The sequence below is a fragment of the Leuresthes tenuis genome, unplaced genomic scaffold (genome assembly GCF_036924035.1).
Source record: "Leuresthes tenuis unplaced genomic scaffold, fLeuTen1.0.hap1 SCAF_16, whole genome shotgun sequence".
Taxonomy (NCBI): domain Eukaryota; kingdom Metazoa; phylum Chordata; class Actinopteri; order Atheriniformes; family Atherinopsidae; genus Leuresthes; species Leuresthes tenuis.
Window position 1 is genome coordinate 4,302,487 of NW_027325370.1, and position 12,951 is coordinate 4,315,437.

Sequence of the window (12,951 nt, forward strand, 5' to 3'; positions counted from 1 at the left end):
AATTATCTGCAACCCTTTTGGAAGAGCTATGATCCTAATTGTGCTATCTATCTGTCTGTCTGTCTATCTATGTATCTATCTATCTATCTGTCTATCTATCTATCTGTCTATGTATCTATTTATCTATCTATCTATCTATCTATGTATCTATCTATCTATCTATCTATCTATGTATGTATCTATCTATCTGTCTATCTATCTATCTATCTATCTATGTATCTATTTATCTATCTATCTATCTATGTATCTATCTATCTATCTGTCTATCTATCTATCTGTCTATGTATCTATCTATCTATCTATCTATCTATCTATCTATCTATCTATCTATCTATCTATCTATCTATCTATCTATCTATCTATTATGAGTAGTTTAATTTCAAACCAATGCCCCACATTCTATGAAATGCTGTTATGTGAAAGTACTCACAGAAAGTAAAAGCATATGATTATGGTTCTAAAGTTACAGCGCATAAATATGTACTGATATAGTATACTGATACAGATATGGACTGGCATGAATAGCTGGTTCTGATATATTCTACCCAGATCATCTCTCACAGCCAAAATTCTATGTTACATCATCCATCTCCAATCCCTTCCTCCTCCTCGTTCTCTCCCTCTGCCATCCTCCTCTTTCTCTCTTATCTCTGCTGGCCCCGTCTCTTGGGGGTCGTTCGTTTTTGTCATAATCACCTTGGAGATTGGGGACCGGTGCCCATGGCAGAGCTGAGCTGAGCGGAGGAGAGGAGGAAAGAGGATGATAGATAGAAAGAGAGAAAGAGACGGGGAGAGACAGTGTTAATATGAGCAGTGGAGGACAGTTTTGCGGGGGGTGGGGGTGACGGCTTGTCTGGCTCAGCCCCGGCTAATGTGAGGGGACAGCCTTGGCTTTGCCTTAACCACACTCACACCGTGAATGCCAGGCAAAGCGGGGTGGAGAGAATAGACGGATGAAACGCTCTCCTTTTCAGCGCTGCCTTCTCCCGCCCGCACTGACTGCATTCGGAGGCGCGTGGGGCCCCGATGTCACACCCTGTAGGTGTTTAAGCAGCTTACTTACACCGACGAGAGAAAGAGATGAGGCAGTCGAAGACAGGGAGACAGAAAGGGAGAAGAAGCTGCAGTGAGCGTGAGAGAGGGAGAATGGGGAAGAGTCAGAAGAAGACGGGGGCGGAGGTCACGGTTGTAGGAGGCTGTAATGTGCAAGTATCCTAGTTTGACTGTCTTTGCAACATTGGACATTCATCAAGCATATGCCAGTGCAGTTTGTATATGTCTAGGTGTGACAGTTAGTCAAAGATAAAGGAGCAGAGGCAAAGTTATATCAGGTTTTTGTCCAGCCACACCCTGCTGCTTTGCACTCTTTAACAAGTAGAAGCTGACTGGGATGCACCGGTCAGGAACTGGTTTCAGCAGGAGCCAGGGTTCGCAGTGTGCTGCACCAGTTAAAAAAAATCCCGTCTCGCTTTGTATGTGTGTACGTGTGTTCAGACCTGTGACAGTCTCAGGGAGGTGTGAGGGGATAATGATAACGCAGTGGGAGTTTTGCATGGGGGCAGGGAGAAGAGCTTTTTTCTATCGGCACACGCACAGACAAGAGTGGGGTCAAAGGGCGACGGCTGGACAAAGACGGCTCACACCAAGAAATGTGTTTGACATTGTTTTCCTGTCCCTTTTCTCCACAAGCTGCTCTCACTGTTTTAACTTGTGTTTCTGTGTTCTCAGCAGCCTTTTTGTTGATGCACGCTGGGTAGGTTCTCAGACACTCCCTCCTCAGGTCACTGGCTCTGTTTGTCCTAGTCCTCCTTCCCCTCTGCCTCTCCTCCTCGCCTGACCAGTTCCTCTAATTTGGTTTCACTTTTTTTTTCTCATCCCCTCTCCCTTCAGCTATGTGGGGGTAAAGTACAGCCCCTCCCATGTGCTGTGTTTGTATTTGTGCATGTGTAATGAATGTGTGTGTGCTCTCTCTTGTATGTAAATCCCCTAAAGTACCCAAGGTTTATAACTGTGCAGTCCTTCCTCAAAATGATGATTTGACACAGACGACCTTTTGGAAAACCAATCCCTCATAACACTCGAATGTCACATGTTAACATGCCACATATGGGTTTATGACATGTGCACCAAACACAAGCACACAAAAGGATGAAAAAGATGAACAAATCGCTAAAAAAGATGTATAAATGCTGATCTTCAGACTGCAGTCCATTTTTTTACATGCCTAAGATGCATGCATGTTTGTTCTATTGGACAGAGAGATGGAGAGAAACTGAGCTCAACGTGAAGTTAGAGCTTACAGTAAATTGAGACATTTTAGAAAGCAGGAGACAAGCGCAAACACACAGATCAAAGACGTTTGAGCGTTACGGTTCTCTGGGGACAAAGGAGATAGAGGGGGAGAGAATGAGGATGTTAGTGGAGGTGAATAGAAACCCCAATCAATATGCCATCCAAGAGCAGCTCGAGCCAGAGACCGAGTGGAGAAACAGAAAGACAGAAAAAGGCAAAGAGGGAGAAAGTGGGTCAAATAATGAGGCGAAAGGGTAAGTGAAGTGGCAGAGGGAAGAAGGGAAAGATGGACGGAACGCAGAGGTCAACAGAGAGAGGAAACAGCATGAATGAGAGTGTCACAAGCTCCTGACCTGTGCTGACCCCTTATCCCACAGGACCGGCAGAGCTCAGGCCAGTGGAGGGGTGAGGCCTTGTGGGAGGTTTGGAAAGAGAGGAGGTGATATTGATGTGACAAAAAGATTGGGGGAAGGGAGGTGGTGTGCTGAAGAGGGTACAGAGGACAGAGAGTCCGAGGACAGTGGACACATGATACCATTTTATTCACTTTTATACTCCTTTTCCAGTGGTTAATGGTGACTTTGTATGTTCATTGTACTCAGAGAACTGCAGTACTTACGTACAGTCTTCAGGTACTTAGATATATAACTGTATTTTCATTTTATGCTATTTTGTACCACGCTTGGGGGCATAATACTGTATCTTTCATTCCACTGCATGTTCAGTTTCTTTTAACATGTAGATTTATACACCACAGTATGATACAGATTAAACCAGTCGTTTCCAGTCTGTTAGACTTTTAATGTCTTATTGCAATCAGTTTGTTGCCTCACATTCTGTGAACTGTTTATAGCTCCACGTTATAGTGACATTTCCCTCAAAATTTCCCATTCGATTCAATTTTGTAACGATTCAGTGTGTGGCTTTTGAAATAGAATCCCCCAGTTTAACATATGTTATGTTATCAGTTATTTGAATATTAATGTGTGGAGTTTGTACATTCTTCGTATGTTCTCCCTGTGCCAGCGTGGGTTTTCTCCAGGTACTCTGGCTTCCTCCCACAGTCCAAAAACATGCAAGTGAGGTGAATCTTAATTGACTGTAGGTGTGAGTATGAGTGTGCATGGATGCTAGTTTGGTTTGTCTCTGGGATAGATTGGTAACTTGTGCAGGGTGTAGCCCACCTCTCACCCAGTGACAGATGGGATAGGGTGGTGCATGAGGGATGGTTGCCTTCAAACAGCCGATGTGTAGATGGTACAGGAAAACTTGGTCGAACACAGAAACCTTTTATTGCCAACCAGGTCCGTGTCAGAACTACAGAATGATGCATCAAATCTGGAGGGATCTTCAAAGCCCAAAAGTCTGCAATCTCTGTCTCAGTGTGGGTGCTTCTCCCCTTAGGTAAGTTAAAGCCTTCCACTATTTGGTGACCCTGAAGTCCACAGGCACATAGCCAGAAGATAAGGTGTACATGTGTGGTGAGCCTCCCCTGGACGCACTAATGAGGAGTGTGTTATCATCAAAATGTTTTATTTTAAGGCATCATAAAGATTCTACAAGGTCCAGATATAGACTGACAACTTGTTTGTGCCCAGTTAACTGAACATTTGTTCTAAAATGCTAAAACCCTGCAGAAAGACTTTTATCCTCAATAAGATAATCCTGTAACCCTGTTCTGAGGGAGTTACCCCTCCAGAAATCTATTTTTATCTTTTGGAAGAGGGACCGGGCATAACTGCTGCATTTACAGTACATTTCTCTACTAAGAAAGGTGTACTTATTAGAATTAAAACAGATTAACCTCTGCTTCCATGCATGCCCCTTGTGCATGCTGGTTTTGGTTACTGGGACAGTTGAATAGAGTGGAGTCATCAGTAATGTTATTGGTGACACCTGTGCTGTATTTGCAGAGAAAGACAGGCATTAGCAAAATGAAGCATGATACTGTATTTTGCCAAATTAAAACCTGAATAAACCATTAATCCTGCACTAGATTGCATCACATGATAATGTTCATTTTTAGCTAAATCTGGTTGGTGTATGTGCACAACCAATCAGAGACTGTTTATATGATAGATGACTCCAGTATTGACACCTGGTGTCATAACTGTACGGAAAAAAAAGTGCACCAGAAATTTAGTGCTGCAATCTGTATCACTGTTGGGCCTATGGTGGAGAGCAAAATCAATGCAACTCAACCAGAATTAGCACATTTTTTATTCCACACATTCCTCTTCGCTCTCTAAACCTGGCTTCTCCATTACACACAATGCAACTCAATTGCCAGCAGCTTAGTCATTGATTTGGGAGTGAACCTCGAGCCGATAGCCTCAAGCAGAGATGAGGAGCAGACTATAGAGGTCTGGTAAGCTTACTTTTCCCCCCAGATCTTTTTTTTTTCCCTTTTTAACTTTAAAACGTCACCCCAAGTCAAGAGGCATCACTTCAGGCAGATTTTTTTTTTTTTGCACATCTCCCCTGGAGCCACAAAAGACACATGCAGAGGCACTCCACATGAACTGTAAATAAATAGCTTGTAAATCGAGTGCCGGTTTAAGAGCCTTTTCAATGTAACCGTTTCATTCTGGCTGGGTACTTGCATGCTGCACTGTTGTATATATTTAATGCATAGGAAATACTGATAAAGACTTGAGTTTGAGGTCAAACAAACATATAAAAGCATGCATGAAATACAGGAGTCAGGAGGTCATTTTCAGAGTACCGAGCAACACCTGTCAGTGTTCAGCAAACGCAGTGCTAATAAGTAAAGTTTTATTTGAAATGTGTGGAAAACTGAAACACAAATCATTAAGGTGCCATTAGCTAGATTCATTCCTTCTGATCAGTGGAATCTTTTTAAGAATACCTTCTTTCTTGAATAGATATAAGGTAGAATAAATATAGATTCTGGCTCAAGATGGATGATGGATGAATACAGAACATGAGGTTTTAAAACTCAAATGGATCCTAGACACAGTCTATAGTAGGAACGTGATAATGCTCTGATCAACGTTCATGCCAACATTGTTAAGAGTTGCCACTTGAGGGAAAATAACCAGCAGCCTGATCAATCACATTGACAAAATTATTAGGTCTAATTTGTAGTGTTTCTGTTTTATTTGGGTTCAGGTAGAAGAAATCAACAGATATTCATTCTGCAGAAGCATCTGAGATATCATGAAGGGTGGTATTATCACCATAATAGTTATTTTATATTTGTAGTTATTACAACAAGAGAGAAGAACCCCTGAAGGCCTGTATGCCACGGTGGAGCTGATCAAGACATAATATAATCGATATGTTTCAAATAAATCAGACTGTGTGTCTGTCCTTCCCCTATATCGACAATTAGTTCAGTCTATTACAAACTCAGGACCTAGACCTTATTTCTGGCATGAAATACGTTCATCTACTCACCAAGAACAGTTTGGTGAAAGTCGGCGTCCTTCGGAAGATATTTAGATTCCTCAAGATCCATATAACGGAGTGAACGGGGCTTAGACGATGCAGCCTCCAAATAAGGCATTATCTGTCTTTATTTCACCAATACTTTAAGAAGAATGAATGAATGAACGTGTTCTATAGCTCTGTTAGCTCATAGCTGCTGTGTTGTTGTTATTGGCGGCTATCGGGGGGCTTATAGAGGGCTTTCTACACACTCAGCTACTGGGATGACGTCATCGACGCCCGCCGCTGCAGCACAGCTTATTTACTCCGGTAAGGACGTCCATCGTACTCAAAGTTGTCGTCCACGTCGTCAAAATCAGTAGCAAACTCTGTGTGAAGTTAGCCGACTGTCACAGAGCACGGAGTGAATGAGCTGTGCTGCAGCGGCGCACGTCAATGACTTCTGATAATGTTGCACATTTACACCATTTTACTATGTTTACCTGATGTGTTAAAAACTGTGACTCCAAGATTTCCAGGAAAAATGGTTCTGCGTTGAACTAACGGAGAACCAGACTGGTTCTCACCCTGTTGTAACCTGCCAACCCCTTTTTTTCATTGAAGAACCATTTCCCCATGTCAGTCCAGTGGGAGGTGATGTCACGGCTGCACGCTGCTTACAGCACTTTGTTGTCACAGGCTTGTTCACTTGCTGGAGATTTAAGGTTTCAAACTTTCTCCATTTGTTTGATTTTATTAATTTACTTATTTAATGCCTGTGATGCAAACCACAATGTTTGTCCAACTACCAAAAAAGGCCCGTTACATAATGCTTTTGCTGTGAGGACAAGCTGGAATTATCAAGCCTGCAACGCAATTTATATACTGAAATGATGTAATAGCTCAAATCCAATTTAACCTCTGTTTTCATGTATAATAATGTTAAAAGGCCCACTTTTGGTTACTCTTCATCTGAATCCAGCTGAAGCTTTGGAGGGGTCAGTTTGAATGTCCATGAGGTGAGAGGAACTGTTGTACTGGCTGCTTTAGGATAGTCTTTAAATAAACTATTTGTAACTTTAACATGTAAAATGCTCTCAAAGTTCTAACAGGTTCCAGTAACACCGCAACATTACCAAGAATTTGCTGTCTGTGTCTTTAAATAATGAATTAAGGTAATTTTTATTTTTTTAAAACAACACAAATCTTACTTAGATATCTCCTATATTTGATTATAAGCTTTGGCCAGAAGAGTAAGAGTTATGGGGTTGCTGTAGCACACTAATATTATGTACACAGTATACGAACACAGAGTATTCTTCAGAAAGAGAATATTGACTGAGTGAATGTGGAAGCTGTGAATGTTTTTCCTTAGCCTACGCTCACATGTGCTCTCACACACTTATTGTGTGTGGTTTAAAGTAAAATCAATACATATTGCTGAATTCTGTGCTGAAATGTTTTAATATGAGCAACGCTCCTCCTTCCCTTGCTCCTTCTGTACCTCCATCCTTTCTTTGTCCTGCACCCTCAGTTCCTTCTCTCTTTCATTCTCCTTTTTCATCCCTCTTTCTCTCTCTCTCTCACACACTCTCTCTCTTTCTTCAGCCTCCTCACAGTCCAGATGGCCTAGCTGCCCCCACACTCACTCCCCCACATACACTCACTCCATGCACTCCACCCTACTCCTCCTCTCCCCCTATGGGAACAGAACTCCCTTTTGAGGAGTGGACCTCACACCCCCTTAAAAAAAGAAAAGAAAAAAAAACACCACTACCATTGTGCTCACATTCTCGGTCTGCACGCTCACACACCTCCCCACAAATGCACACAGTTACTCTTCAACACATCTCTACTGTCCCTCCACAGTCTACAGGCTTCTATACGCCCACTCACACACACCGACACAGAGGATTTCGTTCAGAAATCTCTTCTTCTGCGGCCCACTGACTGATGGGAGCAGAGTAGGAATACTGCTACAGGTGTGATGCATGGCACAGACAAACAGCAATGATATCAGATCACAGCAGGGCTTTGTTTTGGGTGTTTTAGTCTTGTCATTAAATCAGTCTTCTGATAACAGGGAGTGAATGAGCGTGAACTCACGTCACATCTTTCAGCGGTGATTCAGCTGTTGCACAGACTGGATTTACAGAATGTCTTTCAATGAGAAGCACGTGGTTGTGCATCTCATTGCTGTGACCCTGACATGAGTTCGGATCTACATGCATGAGCCACAGTGGCTCAAGCAAACACATGCCCAGTAGTGCTGACTTATATTCATGATTAGCCTGTCAGAGGCAGCACAGGCTTACAAAAAGAATCAGAGCAAGAGCAACATGAGGGAAAACCCTATTGTTTTTGGGGAGTGTGTGTGTTCTCTGGCCAGGGAACTGAAGGGGAACGAGTGGAGAGTTGGTGTATGAGTGTTTTTTAGGGCTTGGGATGGTGAAGGAGGGTGTGGTTAACGGTTATAGTGCTCACAGGAAGCTATGAAGCAGGGAAAGGGGAAGTGAACCACCCCCACACTGTTCAAGGCCACGGCGGCACTCTCCTCGAGGCTGGAACTAACTGACCTCAGCTCACAACTCTCACCACACCTTTAAACCCACTAACACACAGCACACACATTCACAAAGACAGGCAGATGATGCATGGTCACTGTCCCACTGAAACAATGTCACAAAACACGCACAGTATTTTTTCAGTTCTTTTTCATTTCCGCTATTTCAGGGAATATTTCTAAAACAAGGATCATGGAGACAGTTTTTGCATTTTTACCCTGCAGCTAAAAAAACTCATGCTTAGAATATCGTCAGCCATTTTGCAGAACTTACTGAGTTCATCTTACACTGTACATGCAACTGATTTGGTTATTTGCCGTTAAATGTAAGTTAGAGTCATACTTTTGATGATAGCAGCCCAATAATTTTCAAATGTTTCTGCCATAGATTTAATTAGACTTTTTCAGGGATGTATTATAAAAAAAAGTCCACTGAACATTTCAGTATTTTAATTTTCAATTCTATTCATTCTAATACGACAATATAATGTATTATATCTTTTGTAGTGAGTAAGAAGCATAGCTTTACACCATAAAGAGTATTGAACCCCACAGGTTTATATTCCCTTACAATATGAACCGATATGATACGATATGATAAATACCTTCATAGTTACAATAGAAAATAATGACGATAAGAAATTTGAATTAAAAAGTTTCCCCGAAATTTTTCAAGATTTGTTTTCTGGTATTATCTTAATCAAATATGTGTTAATATGCATATATTTACAGAGAAATTTTACCCTGGATGAAGCTGTGCCATATTAGAGTTAAAGATTTTCACTGATGGGATTTCAGTTGTGAAAAGAAAAATCAATTTCACCATGTTTTTGGATTGAAAAGTTGCATGAATCAGGCTTTCAATAGCATATGAGCAAAAGCCTTTTGCAATAACCTTCGAAATGTAGAAAGAAAGAAATCTATAAAGTTGGATGAATGACGGCGCAACCGAGTTGGGGAAAAAAGATTCCAGAATTTTTTTTATGAAACAAAAGCTCTTTTCAGGTGAAAGTTTTAGCTAGCAGCAAGCAACCTTCCCAAGTGAAGCACTTATATACATGTAACATGTGCCCACATAACAGCGCAACATCCTGTACACCCACACACTAACACGCACATACAGAATACAGCAACATTTTCACAGAATGCCAAATTAAAAGACAGATTTATTTCATCTTTTTTACTAGAATAACTGAGTTCTTGCATTTAAGCAGAGTAAAAAGGTTTTTCATAGCTGACGGGCTTATTTCCATCACCATCCACCATTTTGAATTCGTGATGCAATTTTTCGGTGTATTAAATATCAATAAAGACAATTATCAAAGAGCACCATAAAGAAAAGGTTGAAGATGCTGTTCTCTGGAGTTTTTTGAAGACTACCTTGATGGCATGAGAAGACGTGTAGTTGGCTGCCATTCAGATTTAAACATTCTCGAATAAACCGTGACCCTGTGCCACCTGTGACCCTAAACTTCCTTGACACTCAGACTGCGCTGTTCACCAGCCAGCCAGACTCACGCTTGGACACCACAGTCTGGCTCTTTAATCCACACATGTTCGTTCCAAACCAAGTAGCTACAGGCAAAGTGGCTAAAAGCCGACTGACTCACACACAGAATGCTATAGGGCAGCAAAGGTTAAAGCCAGGAGAGTTGACACACACACACACACACACACACAAATTATGCATTCACACTTCAAAAATATAATCTTACGAAAAAAAAGATTTATTGTTTATTCAAATGATCATAGTTAAAATGATGAAAGTTAGAATGAAAATAATCGTTTTCCCTTTGATACGATGATGGTCATTGCATGATGAAATATTCCTTGTTGTGGATGCACATTATGTTACCGTGGTGACTCGGTTTAATCTGTCCACAGAGAGCTACAGCCCAATCTGACCCTTAACCCAGATGAAAGACAGGTCACCGTGGTAACACTCTCCTGTGGTCCATTTGGTCGACGAGCTTTTTCCTCTAAAAGGATGTTTGCAAATTCTGTTTTTTCATCCGCAGCACAAAGCTGGTTTGACTACATTTAGCTGGAACACAATTGTCCTGATATGATTACCACAAACTACACTTAAAGCCACGGGAGAACTAACAATGACTTTATCTTCGCATTGTCCTCTAATTATTGACGAGGGTTTTACTAATTACACCCAGGGAGATTTTAAAACTTAATCAGTCCTCTCAAAAATCACGAGGTGCCCTATTTCTAATCCACTTTGTGCGAAAGAAAAAAAAAATCAGGTCTGTTCATGCAAATAGAAGAAATTGTCAGAAAATACTGGAACATATTGACAAGTTAAATCTGTTTTACGTGTCACAGGTTTGGCATCGTTGATTCGAGCTGATTTGTCATACTCTCAAAGAAGAGTCGTAACCTGGAAACAGCAAAGTGCTTTCCTATCTCTGTAAAAGCAGTTGCTGGGATAGTTAGAGGAGAATGGATCTGTGGCTTATCGTACAAAAGATATTACAAGTTGGGAAAGACCTGACTGCATAAATGTAAACTTTGAACATCGTTCTATAGCTTCGAGTTTTAAATTGAACTACATTTGAAACAGTTCAGAATATTACTTGTAACCTACTGAAAAAATACATGCAGAATTGACCATAAATGACTTCTGAAGTGCTCTAGAAACAGCTCACGCAACAAGGAGACATAACAGGCGATGCATTAAAGCGTCTGTATGTGAATAAATAGGCCAGAAACGCCGCGCTGCGTTTGACACCAATCGTGAACATTTTCAGAGAAGAAAAGGCTTTTTTTACACAATGTTAGTTTTGCTGAGAGTAACCACACGCACTCGTCATTATTTGATTTTATCTGGCTTTTATTCAGTTTAAAATACAATACATTTTTCGTCGATAACAGAGTAGTTTTATTCCCCTGCTGCCACAATATGCTTTACTCAACAGTGTACATGACAGGCAATACCCCCGATTTGCCTTTAAGCTTTTTTACCGATTATAACTCTCGTTGCACACATTAAAAAGCTGCCAAGCACTGAACAATAATTCTATTTTGCCTTGAAAACAAATTAAACATAAATGCACCGTAGAGACAAACTTAAAATGGTTACAGACACGGGAGCAGAAATCTATGCAGCCTGCCTTTATATATGCTTGCACATCTCATGTAGTTAGCAAAATCGCTTTTAGGTTAAATGATATTCATGCACATTATTTCACTGTCTCGAACTGTACTTTGTGATTAGTTGGTGATAACAGCACAGTTATTTACAGACGTCATCGAAGAAGAAGAACATAAGTGATTATAGGCCCGTTTACCTTTTATACGTAGAGGAGCAACGTTGTAAAGCTCATGGAAATAATGATTACTGTAAAAAATGAAGTAATATTTCATTCAGGTGCCCTGTGAACACAACATTCACGGCAAAAATGATTTGAAGTTATCATATTTTGACTACATCAAAACAGAACTTTATGAGGAAAAGTTCTTCCCAAAGGCTGCAGAAGTCTTTGCTTTCTGATTGGTGCAACCACTGCTCCCTCTACTGGCTAACGGGCATCTGCTGTTTGTTGGACTAAACTTGCAAAGTCAACTTCTGTTCAACTTCAAGTTTTTGACAACAAGACGTATCAGTGTTTGGTCAAGAAGTGAATGATAATAAAACCCGCTATTTCAATTTGATCAGCAAATAATTCTCCATGTTTCAGTCTGAATATCAATGCTTGCTCCTGCACAGTCCGGGTGGGTTTGTACCTTTCTCCCTCTGCTGAGGTGAGTTAGCGTTTCATGGGCTGACGAACCTGAGATTGAGCGTGAAATCAACATTCTCAGGTTGGACAGTCCTAGAAAGAACCACTCAAAAGATAAAGAGCTGCCGGTTGTCTGGTTCAGGCCGCTCCATGAGCCTCAGCGCGCAGTATCCACACTGAGGGCAAATGTCCTGACAAAAAATCAAACCATAAATGTGTTCACATGTTCCAAACTGTCTGAGTGAGATGCATATTTGTTTAATCCTATTTTACTTTTCACTGTTTTTGATGTTGTTGTTTTTTGGTAATTCGGCACATAGAAATGATGCAGAGACGGCGTGTTCAAGGTTTTGGCGCCAAGAGCAATTACTCAGTGAGAATAAAACTGAGAAAATGTGCTTTAAAAGAGTTACAGTCAAACAGAACAACGTTGATTTTATTTGAATCATTTCTCAATTTCCTCTCCTTTAAACAGATAATCATGCTTAAAGGAGGATCTCATTTAAATGAAGCAAGCTTTCAGTTTAAATGGCAAACTCCAGTAGTTACATAAGGAGCTCTGAAACATCATAATAAAATCTAATATTTGAGCTGGATTTCTCTTTCATAAAACTCCATGCACAGCATGTGTGGGTTAACACCACATCTGGCTTTTTGTTGTTGCTAACCTGCACTGAAACCTCTCACAGGGCAATTAAACACTCAACCAACTGAGCTTAATGCTCAAACTGCATCTCTTACTAAAAACATCTAAATCACCCTGGTCTGATTTTATGAGGACCGTCCAATCTCAGGGATTCTACTCTCATGATAAACTATGCAGATGGAGGGCGTACGAGGACACACACACACACACAGAATGAAAGGAGAAGGGAAAGACAATACTTTACCCTCTTCAACAGGCTAATCTAAACCCTCTTCACATGATTCAGAAATACTTCATCATCTGAATAATTTATCCTCAACTATCAGCAC